At 36.7% G+C, this 12942-nt stretch overlaps 1 non-coding gene across 1 annotated transcript; it reads right to left on the bottom strand.

The window, feature by feature from the left end:
- Nucleotides 1-1128: 1128 nt before the first annotated feature.
- On the bottom strand, nucleotides 1129-1234 carry LOC121213220 (small nucleolar RNA R71). Its single transcript, XR_005908596.1, has one exon. It is a non-coding gene; the product is annotated as a small nucleolar RNA R71 (small nucleolar RNA).
- Nucleotides 1235-12942: the final 11708 nt, after the last annotated feature.

Raw genomic sequence — 12942 nt, 5'->3', positions numbered from 1 at the left:
TTAGCCTTGAATAGGGATAATAACATAACTTAGGGATCTCTACGGAACAAGTTGAATGAATAAATCGTCCGATTTAGAGCCAGAATAACAAGTAAAGTCTAGGTGGATTTTTCCTTAGATATTGTCTTATGTCAATCGATTTTCCCCAAAAGCAATTCCCTACTTTTCTCTGTGCGTTCTTAGTTTAGATAATTAGTTAGTTAAAACAAAAACTTCTTTATTCTTAGGCTAGATAATAAAAAGATAGTCATTACTAGTACTTTTAGTTCCTTTGGGTTTGACAATCCAGTCTTGCTAAAACTATACTACTTTGATAGTTACACTTGCCTACATCGCGATAAGAGTTAGTTCAAGAACGAGTAATTATAAAGATTTAAAACCTATCACGAAATCACGCGATCAAGTTTTTGGTGTCGTTGTCGGGGAACTAAGATATTAGGAACGCTCAATTTTTATTACTTTAGCCATTTAATTTTCTTGCAATTTAATTTAATTTTATTATTATTATTATTTATTAACCTACTCTTTCTTTTTCTTGGCAGGTTTTTATAGTTTATGACTAGAAGAAACCCGTCGGGACCATTACTTTTTGACGAAGAAATCGATTATACAGTTCGTAAAAACCAAAGAGAAATAACGCGTAGCTTATGGTACATGGAGAACGAGCAAGAAGACGATACTCAACCCCCAACCGAAGAGATGGCTGAAAACCAAGGCAATCATCTACCTCCTACAATTGCGGTTAATCAAAATCCTGCTCCACGCACTATGTATGATTATGCTAAACCTTCTTTAACATGAACTAAATCTAGCATAGTTAGACATGCTGTAGCTGCAAAAACTTTTGAATTAAATCGTAACACTATTCAGATGATACAACAATTTGTTCAGTTTGATAGTTTGCAGGATGAAGATCCCAATGCTCACTTAGCAAACTTTCTGGAATTTTGCGATACATTTAAAATCAATGGCATTTCTGATGATGCCATACGTCTTCAGTTGTTTCCCTTTTCATTGAAAAACAAAGTAAATAGTGGTTGAACTCGTTACCACGAGGGTCAATTACTACTTGGGAACAAATGACAGAAAAAATTTTACTAAAATATTTTTCGCCGGCTAAAACGGCTAAATTACATAATGATATCTCTTCTTTTGTGCAGATGGATTTAGAAACACTCTACGATGCATGGGAGAGATACAAGGACCTTCTGAGAAGGTGCCCTCACCATGGGTTACCGCTTTGGCTCCAAGTACAAACATTTCACAATGGTCTGAATCCTTCAACTCAGCAAATGGTTGACGCAGCGACGAGCGGAACTATCAATAATAAAACACTAGAAGATGCCTATGAGTTTATAGAGGAGATGTCATTGAATAACTATCAGTGGAAAGTCATAAGGACAAAGCCAACGAAAATAGCTGGTGTTTATAACGTCGATTCGGTTACCATGCTGTCAAATCAGGTAGAACTCTTGAATAAAAAGATTGATGGTTTTCTTAGTTCTTCACAGGTTCACCCAGTAATGCAGTGCGAAGCGAGTAGCGGTGGAGCAAACCATTCAAAATACCAACCTTATGGCCACAGCATGGATAACGGGCAATTAAACTACATGGGTAATAATCCTCGACCTTAAAACAATCCATATAGTAACACTTAGAGTGCAGGTTGGAGGAACCACCCCAATTTCTCGTGGGGCAGTCAAGGAAATAAAAAACCACAACATCCTTCGGGCTACCAACAACCACCCTACCAATAGGAAAAGAAGTCAAACTTTGAAGAGATGCTCTCAAAGTTTATATCAGTGTCAGAAACCGGTTTTCAAAACACCGAGACAGCACTTAAAAATCAATAAGGGTCGACCTAAAGCCTCGAAACTCAGATAGGCCAGCTTTCCAAACTAATCTCCGAACGACCACAATGTAGTTTGCCAAGTAATACTGAACCTAACCTAAGGGAACAACTCAAAGCAATTAATATTCAAGATGACGAAGGAGTTGTTGAGCCTGAACTAGAATCGAGGCAAGAAACTATGGTAAGCAAAGGTCAAGGTGAGGTAGATCAAAATACAAACAAACCAGTGACTGTCGAATATAAACCTCGTGTGCCATACCCCAAGGAAAGACCATACAGATGAACAATTTGGTAAATTCCTTAAACTCTTAAAAAAATTACATATTAACTTACTGTTTATTGAAGCTCTATCGCAAATGCCAAACGCAATGAAATTTTTAAAAGAGCTTTTAGTATATAAGCAGAAGTTGGACGAGGTGTCGCATGTAGAGCTGAACGCAATTTGCTCAGCCATTCTCCAAAATAAACTACCCAACAAACTAAAAGACCCAGGGAGCTTTACTATTCCTTGCTTAATTGGTAGTTTAGATGTTAATCATGCATAACCTGATCTAGGGGTTAGTATCAACGTCATGCCTTACAAAATATTTTAGCAACTAGGTCTCGGGAAACCGAAAAAGGCTAAGATGAGAATTCAATTAGCAGATAAAACTATAAGATTCCCTAGAGGTATTATTGAAGATGTGCTAGTTAAAATCGATAAATTTATATTTCCCGTTAACTTTATTGTTCTAGACATAGAAGAGGATAGCAACACTCCCTTAATTCTAGGGAGACCTTTTTAGCAACTACTAAAACCATCATTAATGTTGGCACAGGTGAACTCACACTCCGGGTGGGAGACGAAACAATCACTCTTCAAGCTCGCAATTCTGGCAACACATAAAGAATTGAAGGTGATCATTTAAACCATTCTGCTAAAACTAACAATATGGTGCAAACTACTTTGCAGAAAATGAGTCTGAAGGAAGCACACGAGTCATTCTCAAGCACCAGTAGAGGACCTATTCATGAAGATCGAAGATTACAAATCGAGGAACTCGATGAATGGCGGACGCACAAACTAAGAACACCTGACAAACTGAAACTACGCCAAAACGAGCCCGATACCTCTCCAAATCAACTTAAAGTTGGTGATAAGGTCTTATTAGATGCCACAGATCCCCACATTGTCACTACCACACCGAATAAGGAAATCTATCTTACAGTACTCAGTATTTTTCTATTCGGTACGGTGGAGGTGAGTCATCCCAAGTTCGGCACTTTTAAGGTAAACAACACCCGATTAAAACCTTATTTTGATGAGATTGATAGAGGAATGATGAGTATAAACTCCTCAAACCACCATGATCATACAACGGAGAGGTAAGTTGAACTTAGACTATAAATAAGCGCTTCTAGGGAGGCAACCCAAGCACTAACAATATTAATTTCTTTAAATTTTGGTATTTAACTCCTAACTTACTAATGAATGTCTTAAATACAGGTGTTTCCATAGAGACATGACCAAGCACACGGGTGTGCTTATGGCCATGTGAAAATAGGGCAAGGATTCCCCCAACACGGGCTTCGATAAAATGCCATAGTTGTGCGACATGGCCGTGGACAAACCTGTTAAAACAGCACGGGCGTGTGACACGCCCGTGTCTAACACCCGTGGTCGAACCTGTTAAATTGACACGGGCGTAGGGCTTGCACACACGGGCGTGGGAGAAGCGAACGAAGCTAGACACGATCATGCAACACGGCCGTGTGAACCCACATGCCAGAGGAACATGGGCGTGTACTAAATGACAGATGCACCCAAATTTGAAATTCGTGAATCACACGGGCTGAAATTGGGGAACACGGGCGTGTGCCCTGGCCGTGCAGCCCAAAATCTATAAATACCCTGCACTATTCACTTTCTTCCCCATTCAAAACCCTAACCCTAGCCGCTGCAACTCCACACAGCCTTCTTGCTACGCCCGTGCGCCGCTTCCTACTTCATTTTTGACGCTCAATCTCTTTCCCTTAGCGTTTGTTTACTCCTTTCACTTCTATTTTACTTATTTATAATGGTTATTATGTGACAGCCCAAAATTGACCCTAGTCGGGAAGTGGTTTCGGGACCACAAAATCGAGTTACAAGAAAATTTATTTTAATTTTAATTGCATATATTAAATGTGGTAGTGTATGTGTGGAAATAATAAAGGTTTAAAATTAGCCTTAGGAATGTGGATTTTCATGAAAGAACTTAGTTGAGAAATTTAGAAAAGATGATAGATAAATTGAAAGGATTAAATAATAACAAGGTGAGAAAGTATGGATTTGCATGTCAAAATGCCCTTAATTCATGAAGTGGCCGGCCATGTGATGATGGTCCTCCATTAAGTCAAGTTAAATACAATTTTATAATGGTAAATGATAAAATAATCTAAATAGAAACATAAATTAATAAGAAATGGAAGGTGGGAGAGTGTCATCTTCTCATTGCAAAACCGAACATAAAGGAAGAAGGAAAGAAAAATGGTTAAAAAGCATTCGGTCAACTTAAGGGATTAATCAAGGTAAGATTGCATGTTATTTTTCATTAAATTTTGTTAAATTTAGTTAATAGACAAATCCATATTATAACCCATAGGGTGATTTCTCTATTTGGTGAAAAAAATGGGCATTTGGATGTGATCGTTAGATGTTAAGAGGATAGTGTTTGATGCTTTGGAATGGAATATTAGAAAGATGAGTAATGAAATAGCTAATAGATATATGAACCTTGGTATGATATTATGGATAGATGTGGAGTTTTTGGTAGTAGAAACATTCAGCCAAATTATTATGTGGAGGAACTATGTGCTCAAATGAAATGAAAAAAAAATGATATTGCATCGAAATTGTATATTCGGCATTTAAAATTAAGTACATAGGTGATGTTAGATTGATCTTGCATATTCGGCTATATAGTATGCACATTGGTGAAATTTCTTTGATTCTATACAATCGACCAAATGAGGAGGTTGGTTTACAAAGTTGAGTTTGATTCATAATTATGTATATTTGAATGTAATCATATTTGGCATAATATTATTTTGGAAGGGATAATACATTTGGCTTTGAGATATAATATGAACATTAGTTGAGACTTGGATGTCTTGAACAAGGATGATTGTAAAAAAAAAATGGAATTATTAAATTTATATATATATAGGTATCTTGCAAGGTAAATTAAATTACTAAACTTATTTATTTAATCAAGCTCAAGAATCCAAAGGAGGGGAATCAAGCAAAGGCAAAGCAAAGAATATTGAGTAGTTGATTGGGAATCACTTCATCCGACCTAAGGTAAGTCATTAAGCATATATTTTGTATCAATTTAAATGGTTATAACGTCTATGTAATGATGCTGAATGGAACGATAAATATATATATTTATACATGTATGCATGGGGTGATGAAAGTATTGAATAAAAAGAAAAGAGGTGAGATGAATTGAGTTGTTGGTTTAGGCACTAAGTGTGCGGGTGTAAACATTTATGATCATGAGATTGGCACTAAGTGTGCGGGTTTAAATTGTACAGCACTAAGTGTGCGAGTTTACAGTACATGGCACTAAGTGTGCGCGGTTGATTATTAAGCACTATGTGTGCGAACCCAATATATATTTTCTATAAATTATTTACATTAAGGGTGCGACTTTACCGAGTCGATTTTGGACAGCGGAAAAAGGTAAGTGTGCGGATTGACTATGTAGCACTAAGTGTGCGAGTTTGACTATGTAGTACTAAGTGTGCGAATTGACTATGTAGCACTAAGTGTGCGAGTTTGACTATGTAGCACTAAGTGTGCGAGTTGACTATGTAGCACTAAGTGTGCGAGTTTGATTATGTAGCACTAAGTGTGCGAGTTGATTATATAGCACTGAGTGTGCGGACTTAATATATATTCTTGAATCATTATGGACACTAAGTGTGCGACGCTATTGAGTCGATCACGGACAGCGGATCGGGTAAGTGTCTTGAGTTCATGGCTAATAGGTGCTATGTCTATACTTGGTGTTGAGCTTGGTAAGTTTGAACCTATGTGACAAATATACTTGAAGTCACGTACATGAAATTTATCGTAGAATGGGTGAAAGGCCGTTTAGTTGTATGTTTGTAACGAAAATAAAATGATTTATGAAAATGCCTCGAATATCCTATTGATGAGTATGTGGATTGTGAATGCATAAATTGGTATGAAATTAAACCGATAGGTCGGAGGAACTATGGTATGGTTCGGAATGGATGGAGTAATTAGCCTCGTTCCATTTTGTTTTCTCTTGTGATAATGTTATTGATGGATGGTATGTGCATAGCTTATGACTTACTGAGTTATAAACTCACTCGGTGTTTCCTTGTCACCTATTCTAGGTTTCTTGGACACATCTCTTTTTGCGTGGTGGGGCCGTCATCGAAGTCATCGCACCAGATAGCAAGTTTTGGTACTTTCTTCTTAGTCGGCTTAGGAGAATATTTCGGCATGTATAGGCTATTATGTTGTGTTTGAACTTTAGTATGTAAACTTTAAGCCATGCGAAAATGGCATGAATGTTCGATTGAGTTGGATCAAGGAGTAGGCATGAAATGGACCTAGTTACTTTCGTAACAGATGCTGGCAGCAGCAGTGACATGAGATTGAAAAATCACTAAAAAATATTAGGAGTGGAATTAATTGATGAATAAATTATGTATTCTAAGCTCGATGAGTCTATTTTCATATAGAAGCAACGAAAAGATCATATGGACAGTATGTTAAGAGATATTCAGGTTCTCGTGAGACAGGGCCAGAACGGTTTCTGGATTCCCTGTTCCGACCTTGGAAATTCATTATAAATCAACCAGAGATAATTTGGAGTCATACCATATATGTATAGATTCCTCTCTGAGTCTAGTTTCTATAGAAACAAACGGCATCAGTGTTGAAACTCTGTGCAGGGAGATATCCAAGTCGTAATGCACAAAGGTCAATGTAGTCGATCCCTGTAACATGGGAGACTTTGACTAATAAACTGTACTAATTGGTCCAACCAAAAATTCTAGAAAAAAATGTGTAGATGGGAATATGAGTCTATTTTCAGGGAAAATTTACGGAATTGGATTTCGAGTTTCAGAACTCGAGATATGATTTTTTTAGCGACTAGTACGCAGACTGGCAGCTTGTCTGGAAAATTTTTTTTAAGTGGTTTGAAGTCTGTTAACACCTCGTGTTCGACTCCGGCGACGGTCTCGGGTTCGGGGTGTCACATATTATCAACATAAACTTCATACCTTTTGAGCTGTTTTTCATTTTTCTATCATTTAATTTGCATTCTTAGGTTAGTTATCATACATTTTGTATTAAATCAAGTTAGTAGGAACACCTCATACCCATGACATTACTATGTTTATTCTCATGCTATTACCACGCCAATGTATATCATTTAATTTGCATTCCTAAGTTAGTTATCATACATTCCGTGTTAAATTGATATTAGGAAAACCTCATACCATTACATTTCTATTCTCATTCCATTGTTATTGTGGTTGAGTTTGCTTCATATTAATAGTATTGGCTAAAATAGTTAGTTCCAAATCCATGCCTTTTATTTTTTTCGAATTCGTTTACCTATTATTATTATTCTTTAGATTACAGGCTTTTGATGTCGTTTTCACGAGGAAAGAAAACCCCCGTACCTACTTCAAAGAAGAGGAAGAGAGCGTCCTCTTCTGTGGGTCCCACTGCAGAAATTCGTCGCCCTTTCCTATAGTTCCCCCGAGAGCCCCAGGAAGAACTGTTCCAAATACTTCGGGCTCGACCTTTAATTGTGGGTCGCTGCATTGACTGGGCTACTGTAGAATAGGTTCAGTTGGCTGATTCGATTCGAGCCCTCCTAACCACCGACCCTTGGGAGCTATTCTTTGGGATTATCAAGCCAACATACCTTGAGCTCATGATGGAACTACGCTCAACATTCCATCTTCAGACCGTAATGACGAACTACGATGATCCCGACACGGTTCAATTTCGCCTAGGCAATTAATTCGCCAGCTAAGCGTCCCAGAGTTTGGTGCTGCACTAGGCTTAGATACGGAGGAGTTCAAGGAAGAGAATGAACTACATGCTCTCAGTCGCCACATACATTTCTCTCCCTCGAAGTGCTGGCCCACTTTGGCCCCTAACACAGCCTCCTACAATCCTAGCAACTCTAAGGCATCAATTCTCCCACCATCCCTGATGTACTTACACGCTATTTTAGCTCACACGATTATAGGGAGGCGAGAGAGCACTGGCGTCATCAACACTCACGACGTCTACTTCTTATGGTGCATGTAGCAAGGGCACGCCATCGACCTTGCGATTCAGCACCAGACGGAGCGGCATCGGAAGGGGGTCATCTCCATTGGCCCCTACGTGACTCAACTGGAGCAACACTTTGGGCTCCTCAACACCGTAGCCCAAGAATCATCCCTCACCCTCATCGGCCAGATGTCCCCACAAGGCATCTCGAGCATGCTCAGCATGAGGATGATCGAGAGGCGCCGAGGAACCTACCCTCCCCAGTATCGTCTCGCCCAATCTACCGAGGAGGAGGCCTACGAAGACATTTCCGATGATGTCCCTCCACAACACGAGGACCCACCGACTCAGCCACCACCACCCTCTCATCCAGTTCATGCGGTGGCTTCATATGCTTACAACTCTGAGCGACTCACTCAATTCGAGCAGCAGTGTTTTCAACGATTTGACAACATTGATGTTACTCTATAGTAAATCTGTCAGCACCTTCACATCTCATTGCCAGTCCCACATCGCGAAACATTCAGCGATGAAGATGTTTAAAAATATTTATTTATTATTTTATGTTTTTAATTTTTATTGAAACTACTTTTTATTTTTATTAGATTTTAGAAATTTTATTTTTAATTATTAATTTTGGTTATTTCTTTTTGAGTAATTATTCTCCCTAATATCCCCTAAAATGTTCTGAATTTTATCACAGTTATATAGAGCTCTTAAGCTCATCATCACATAGGAACTAAAACTCCACTGGGAAAGGTTCTCCACGATTGCCATGTCCTGATCAACCATGACCATAGCTACCACAGATATAATATTATTTTACCCCAGGACTTATGGACTGATCAACCTCTACGACTGCCGGAGTATCCTTCTCCACTCTCGAGCCGATTACTCTTCAAAACTCTAGTTCGAGGAATTCATCATACAGGAAGTTTCACTTCTCTCCCTATCTTAGTTTTATACTCTAATATCTATCTTTGTACATTGAGGGCAATGTACGTCTTAAGTGTGGGGGGAATATTTATTTCATTATCAGAAAAATCCCTGAATGATTGCCTTGTTCTCTTGAAAAGCTTTCATATCATATTTAGGATAAATTTTTATTAATTTATGATTTTGATTGATATATCTTGAATTAAAACAAAGACATTTATGCATTGATTATTTAAATTTTAAAACATTGGAGAATCAAGCATGATGAGTTGATTTTTAAGAATTTAAAATTATAAGTTGTTTCCCCAAGTCTAGGTATTACTTTGAATTGGAATTCACAAGTCTAAAAATCAAAAAGCCATAATTTTTGTGAGATTTTTTAGCCTTTTGAGCATCTATTAATTCTTTCATACTCACTTTTATTATTGCTTTGAGTGTGTCAGTATTGAACTGTTATTCTAGAACTTACTTGATTATGCATGTCGAGACCACACTATTTGATTTGATATGTCAAAATGATTAAGGCACTTAGGATTAACCCACTTATGCCATGAAAAGCCTACCTCCATGATTAACCCCTAGTAAACCCCCTTGAGCCTAACAAGCCATTCCTTGTATTAACCTTAATATTAACCCTTAACCCATTATTGTTGAAATCCCCTAAATTAATTTGATTCCTATTTTTTTCGAGATTTGAGTTGAAGAAATTGCTTAGCTATGTCTTGTTTGATTATTTAACTTGCTTAAAAAAAAAACTATGTATACATATCTGTAATTCCATATTCTGAGAAGAAGCTCTGTTGTACGCAAATGAAGATTAACTTTTTTCTAGTTAGGCAAATTTTTTCAATTCACGATTCTAACCCTTTCTTTCAGCTTGTGACCAAACCCCCTAACCAAGCCTCATTACAACCCTCTAAAGACCTTTTGATTGATGTATCATCCTAAATTATAGTAGTGGAGATTTGATTTTCATGCAAGCCTATGGTAATGACTTTTCATTATTGACTATTGAGTGCTTCATTTATTTTCCTTAAACACCTTGAGTGATTTGAGTGAATCTTTAGTGAGGATGAAAAAGCTCTGTGATATTTTGAATCAAAGGTAATTACTTAGATGAGGGTATACGTCTATGTTTGCATGAATAAAATGCTCAACTTGGAATGTTTGGAACTTTTATGTTCTTTTAGTTAAATTCTCAATGTATGATTACTTATGGATTAATGTGAGATATTATCGATAGAAATTATAAGTTGAGAAGAATTTATTTTGATTATGAGTTGAGAATTTCGCTTGAGGATAAGCAAATGCTTAAGTGTGAGGGTATTTGATAAACCGTAAATTATACATATTTTTACCCCATGTTTAATGCATTTTATGGATGATTTCTCATTAGAGTTGGTGAATTTGATGCTCCTAATGCTTTAATTTCATGTTTTATACTTAGGAGAGCATAGGAGAGCGAAAGGAACGAGAAACGGGCCAAAAACGGAGAAAATGGGCCAAAGTACGAAATCAACATGGCCTGGACCTCCTCACACGGGTAGACCACACGACCGTGTAATTTTGGCAAGCTCGAACACGGCCTGAAGTAATCAAACACGAGCGTGTGCCACGGGCGTGTCCCTGCCGAGCCCAAGTTGAGTCCAATTTGGAAAAGGCCAATTTTGAGGGTTTTTAGGCATTCCAAAGCCTATAAATACACCCTAGAGGAGAAGGAAAAGGGAGACGGAGAATAAAGGGTAAGGAATTACTCTAAGGAAGCTGATTGATCCATCTTAGAAGCCGTATTCATCATCAAGACTGAAGATCTCTCCTCAATTTCCCTTCAGGAGTTTTGGGTTTTCTTTATGTTTTGTACTCTTTATTCTTCTGAGATGTTTTCTTATTTAGTTATGAACTAAAACCCCTAAATACCTAAGGGGAATGAAACCTAAGACGAATCTTGTTATTATTTTCTGAATCATATGATAAATATTTAACTTGTTCTTAATTATGTGTTCTTAATTCTTATTTTGATATCCCAGGATATTGATTCAAGACATGCTCTTATTCAGAGGAGGAATAGACCCTGTCTAAGAGTACATTTGTCATAATTAAGCGAAGTTGATTGCACGCCTAGACATAGGGTGACAAGATTTTGCCGGATTAGGGTGAAACCTAATAAAGGGTCTATAGATCGAGTTAATGCAACCCTAGAGCGTTAATTAGAGAAAAATCTCGGTCATTCAATCTAGGGATTAGACATTATTAGTCTTGAATAGGGATAATAACATAACTTAGGGATCTCTATGGAACAAGTTGAATGAGTAAATCGTCCGATTCGAAGCCAGAATAAGAAGTAAAGTCTAGGTGGATTTTTCCTTAGGTATTGTCTTAAGTTAATCGATTTTCCCCAAAAGCAATTCCCTACTTCTTTTCTCTGTGCATTCTTAGTTTAGATAATTAGTTAGTTAGAACAAAAACCTCTTTATTCTATGGCTAGATAATAAAAAGACAGTCATTACTAGTACTTTTAGTTCCTTTGGGTTCGACAATCCGGTCTTGCTAAAACTATACTACTGTTCGATAGGTATACTTGCCTACATTGCGATAATAGTTAGTTCAAGAACGATTAATTATAAATATTTAAAACCTATCACAAAATCATGCGATCAGTTCTTCATTAGTTTCTTTGTAGCTCTCTAGTGGTATAAATGTGGACTTCTTTGATATCTTCTTGACATTTCAACTGCAAATGCAATGTTAGGTTTAGTACAAACCTGATCAGGCATTAGGCTTCCAGTAATACAAGCATATGAAATGTTTTGCATTTGTTTCCTTTAAAGCTCACTTTTTGGACATTAGTTCAAGCTAAACTTGTCATATTCATAATCGTGCTACACTAGGTATAAGAATCCTTCATTCAAAATTTCTATAAAACCTTAGTGATGTGTGTTTCTTTGTGATCTCTCCCTCTATAGTGGTGAAACTAAGGGGCAAATAAGAGTCATTATCCTCCTTGGTTAAATGGGAAAAATTCCTTTTAGCCCTCCCAAAACATAAATCTTTCAAATTAAACCTTTTTGGTCTTGAATGAATGAGGAAATAACATTTTTGGCCCCTCCAAAACAATAATAATGTAATTAAGCATTTCTAACATAAAATTTTGTCCTTCACCTTTTCAAATTTTTATAATTTTGTCTACTTCTATCAAATAATAATCCTGGCTTCACCCTTGTTCCTATAGATCTTAATGTCAATGTCATAAGATGCCTTACCTATATCTTTCATATCAAAATTCTTAGAGAGAAATTGTTTCAATTCATATAGTGAATCCTTATCATTAGTAGCAAGTAAAATATCATCCACATACATTATAAAGAAACAACTTTTACCCCCACAAACCTTTTAGTATATGCATTGATCTATGATTTTTTTCATGAAACCAAATGAAAAAAATGAGTTATGGAATTTTAAATACCATTGGCGAGAGGCTTTTTTCTTTTAATCTATATATAGATATCTTAATCTTGCATTCCAATTTCTCACCATCACTTGAGGAGAATCCTTTTGTTTGTTTCATACCAACTTCTTCCTTAAGATCTCCATTAAATAATGTTGTTTTAAGATCCATTTGATTTAGTTTCAAATCAAAATCGGTAACACATATAATAACAAGAAGAGATTCTTTACTAAATATAGGAAAAAATGTGTTTATGGAGTTTATTTCTTCCTTTTGAGTGAATCTTTGGTGATGATTCTTGCTTTATATCTTTTATAATTTCCCAAATAGTCCTATTTAGTTTTAAAGGACCATGGCTTTTGTAACTTCGATTATTTGCAACTCATGGCTTTTAAAAATGTGTCAAGATCAATT

The sequence above is a fragment of the Gossypium hirsutum genome, chromosome A13 (genome assembly GCF_007990345.1).
Source record: "Gossypium hirsutum isolate 1008001.06 chromosome A13, Gossypium_hirsutum_v2.1, whole genome shotgun sequence".
Taxonomy (NCBI): Eukaryota; Viridiplantae; Streptophyta; class Magnoliopsida; order Malvales; family Malvaceae; genus Gossypium; species Gossypium hirsutum.
Note: the sequence above shows the minus strand (reverse complement) of the source record. Positions and strands in the feature narration are given on the sequence as shown.